The sequence below is a fragment of the Pteropus medius genome, unplaced genomic scaffold, assembly GCF_902729225.1.
Source record: "Pteropus medius unplaced genomic scaffold, Ma_sr-lr_union100, whole genome shotgun sequence".
NCBI classification, from domain to species: Eukaryota; Metazoa; Chordata; class Mammalia; order Chiroptera; family Pteropodidae; genus Pteropus; species Pteropus medius.
This window is the reverse complement of record NW_024345601.1, coordinates 8397048-8401492: the sequence shown is the minus strand read 5'-3', so window position 1 is coordinate 8401492 and position 4445 is coordinate 8397048. Positions and strand designations below refer to the sequence as shown.

The 4445-nt window shown below is 37.5% G+C and overlaps 1 pseudogene; it reads left to right on the top strand.

The window, feature by feature from the left end:
• The first annotated feature begins 3188 nt into the window (after positions 1-3188).
• Positions 3189-3307, top strand: LOC120612092 (uncharacterized; annotated as a pseudogene).
• The last annotated feature ends 1138 nt before the right edge of the window (positions 3308-4445 follow it).

Genomic DNA, 4445 nt, shown 5'->3' with positions numbered 1-4445 from the left:
TGCTCTTTGTACCAAGTGGGTACTGCCTTGCTTGGCTCCACACACACAAAGTCTGAGTCAGGTCAGGGATTAAAAATATTGAGCAGAGCAGGAATTGGTTTTAGGAGCAGAAGTACCAAAGTTACCACCACCGAGCTCTTGCTAAGCCTTGGGCGTTGTAGCTAATCAGTTAGTAACATTGAAAGGCTCCTTTTATGGAGGTTTCCCCACCGTCAATGAACTCATTTTATATAAATATTTAGTCAGGCAATAAACTGGACAGCCTATATTACTCAACATCAGCCTCAAAAGACCCTCCCGATTTATATACACAGCATCTTGGTGGAGCAATACATTTTACACGCATGACATGGTCAGCGATAAATACACCAGGGTAGGTCAAACCCTATTTGGTTCTCTGCTTTTAACTGTCTTGGGCTTTGTGTGTTTCTTTAATCAGTTGGATGATTTAGATAAACAATGTGTATTAGTCTTTGTAAGTATAATATGCCTTGAACTTTCTCCAGATATTCATTCCCATTCATCATCATAATAGTTGCTCCCCCTTGGCCATCATTAAGATTAGAAATGTCCTTGAACCATTTAATGATATTCCACAAGACTGGACAGACTTTTCATGCCTTGATGAATTGCGATCACTCGGCTTAAACCAATGAAATTGGATATCCTTTAATGTGCCTGATGACTTTAAGGAGTTTAGGAAAAGCAGTGCTTGGGAATCAAAATGGCTTCACAGAATAACCATTCATTTTAGGGGAAGATGCATGATTTAAGTAAAAATTGATTAATGAGTTAGTATCTAATCTCATAGCTAACTGTAATTTCTTTGTTCATACTGTAGAATATGGTTTGATCTGTAAGTGTCCATTTATTAAAGAACTCATTAGAATCCTTAAAGGAAATGATTTTTTTAAGGCCCAAGTTCGAATGTTAAAGAATGAAGTTCCTCCAAGCAAAGTGACTTTTAGAGATTCACATTACTGATGAGGAGAGCATCATAAAATCAAGGGCAGACCAGGATGTGTTCACCTACTTTGGAGCTAAGAAAGGCTACTTGCCTCCATGGGAATGATGTGATGCCCAAATGTCTGTGTGCTATAAACAAGCAAACTTGGCAATTCGTGCTATAACAATCTTTAATATTTTCACAGATCTTTTGATTCCATTGACCCCCAAAACTTTGGCATTGCTATGTTATAAAGCTGGCTGATGATATTAAATAACCTTTGAGTTCCTCTGCAATGATTGAGACAGCATGGTTAGGAACAGGACCCTGAGTACATGGTGGAAAGAGCACTGTGTTTGGAGTCAAAAGGCCAGCATTCAAATCCTGGCTCTCTCAATGTCAGTTTGGTCAAATTACTTGCCAGAGCATCTGTTTCTTCCTTTGTTCATCAATTGTTTATTGAGCATCTATAACGTGCCAGGTGCTGTTCTTGGGATACATTAGAGAACAAAACAATATGAGGCTCACATTCCATTGCAGGTCTTGATTAATATTACTTCTTACTTTCCAGATTTCCTGAATGGATTAAATTAGATACCATAAGTAAAAGCACTTTATAAAGTGCTTTTCTCTCAGCGGCAAAACCTGAGATAAGAATTTGAGTGCAAGGACTGTATTTGAGAGGTAGAGGAAACACTGATAGGGGAAAATGAGATGGAGAAGGGAAGCCAGACAATAAAGGTTGAATTAGCAATAAGTTACCACTGTGAGAAACTAGAGATACCAAAGGGAAATTTGGGGAGATGGTGCAAACACAAGCCTCAGAGATATCCGACTCCAAAGGTGAAGAAATAGGGGTATTTATATACCAACTCTTGGGAATCATAAGTTGAGGTCTGTTCTAGAAAGTGTTAATTCTCTGGCACTTCTGGCCTGTCACAGGCAGAGCAGTCTTCTGTGCCTTTGGAGAGAACCTTCAGGCACAGAAATGCAGATATTGGTAGCTAGAAAGCAGCTAGATCACACTGGAAATAGTAGTGCCCGGGGCTATGAAGAGGGCCTGTTACTGAATGATGCAGATGTGCAAAGAACAAATCTACTGTCATCAACATTACTCAACCGGTCAGATGGTGCCTCCCTGTCCCCTTCCCCAGCCTATGTGCCCCAATATTTAACAGTCACCTGCAGTATCTCTGGTAAGACATTAGTAACTCTTCTCATTAAACAGATAGATCTGGAGATAGTCTAGTGTTGAGTTTCTCAAACTGGAATTTGTGGGCTCCGGTAAGTCTATGGATATCTTTAGAACTCATGAATTTAATGAATTTTGTAATTAAAAAACCTTTATTTTAATGACAAAGTAAAATAAATTAATACAAATATGTAAGGGTCACCTTGTAACAAATTCATGCTAGGCTACTTCATTTGTATTTGTATTTGAGGTAGTGGTAATGTTGATGTCAAATGAAGATTTCAGGTAGCTGTAAAAGAGAAAGTGGGAGGATCGAGTTATGATCAGTAATAAGGTATGTTGAACATAAAAAAAAAAAAATAGCCTGTGTGGTATTATCTTTATGTTCAGGGTCAAGCAAAGGTGGTGCATGGACCAGTCTATGCATGACCAACCTCTGTCAGCAGTAAATGTACTAGTCAGCTCTCAAGAAGGAATTTTTCATGAAATGTCTGTCCCACAATTTCCCAGGGTGTTTATTAGGTGGATTAGCTGAGAAAAATAATGAATAGGTAGTTAAAAATAAGTTTCTTATCCAAAATAACGTATAATGCCAATACATCAATAAACAAGATGATGGCTATCACATTCAAAATGAAGAGAATCAGGTCACCCAATGATACATTTGGTTTCCAAATAAATGCTTCTATAATAAAAATCAGGACGTCTATACTAGAAAGATGGAGTAAAGACACTTTTCCCTATTTCTTCCACTAAGTTCAACTAAAAACATAGGGCATTATATAAAACAAACAAGAAAAGTTGGAAAGGTAGAGAGATAAGGCAGACCAGTTAGAGACCTTGGGTCATGAGGAACAACATGATTATAAGTTCCCTAAGTTTTCATTTTGCCTCATGCATCCCAGACTGGATACTGGAGAAGTCAACAACCCAGAAATGCCAGTGAACACAAACACAAAGAACCCCAAGAAAAGTCTGCTATCTTAGGCCAACAGACCAGGAAAGGGGCAGCATAGCAGAACAGAAAATGTTTTAAACAATAATTCCTCTGTCTATGGCCATGCCACCCTGAACAAGCCCGATCCCATTTGTTCTCGGAAGCTAAGCAGGGTCGGGCCTGGTTAGTACTTGGATGGGAGACCAACTAGGAAGACCAGGTGCTGTCAGCATAAAAAAACAAAAACAGAACAAACAAACAAAAACAATAGCTGCTCTACTTCAGCCAAATACCAAATAATAATTTAAAAAATGGCTGCAATTCCAACTTCACCCTCTCCAGTGAAGGTCAAGGGGGGCAGTGTAAACCTCCACCCTCACCAGGCTATAACAGGCATCCTAATATTCTCTCTGCAGAGTGGTGTCAGAGAAGGCTGAGCAGAGACTAGAGACTCCCGTCTCAGCTGGTATGGTGTCAACAAAGGCCTAGTGGGAACCTGAACTCCCACTTCCACCTAGTGATAATGAGGAACTGCTCCCCTGTGGACAACAATGTAGCTGAGTGGGGAACCTGGACTTTTCTACTTCCATCTGGCAAGTAACAAGGGAAGACTCCCCTTCTCCCATCTGAGCAGTATCAGAGGAGGACTGCTAAAACACAAGATTTAAATAAGATCCAGAGGCTCATAACATAATACCCAAAATATCCAGGTTTAAATCAAATGCCACTCATACCAAGAACCAGGAATATCTTAACTTGAATGACAAGATGACGAACAGATATTAAGATTATCTGACGAAGATTTTAAAGCAGCCATTATAAAAATGGTTCAACAAGTAATTCCAAACATGTTTGAAATAAATGAATAAAAACTAGAAAGTCTCAGCAAAAAAAAAAAAAAAAAAAAAAAACATGTGGATATTTTAGAACTGAAAAAAACAATAACCAAAATTAAATCAAATAATCCTTTAAGGTAAAATAATTTCTTAAAAATGTACTATAATCCATTTTATTATATCATTGTTAATGTGAAATTTATTGGTTTTGGATTTTGTTGTATTCACTTGGAAATTTACTTGGATTTATGATTGTGTAAGAGCTATGCACAGAAGTTTACACCTAGTTTTATGTTTTTACTTTTTTTAATTTTAATTTTAATTTTTTAATTACAGTTGACATTCGATATTATTTTATATTAGTTTCAGATGTACAGCATAGTGGTTAGACATATCATTTACGTAGTGGTCCCCCGTTTAGTCTAGTACCCATCTGACACTATACATAGTTATTACAATATTATCTATACTATACTTCATATCCCTGTAACTATGTTGTAATTACCAATTTGTTATTTGTACTTTTTAAGTGGC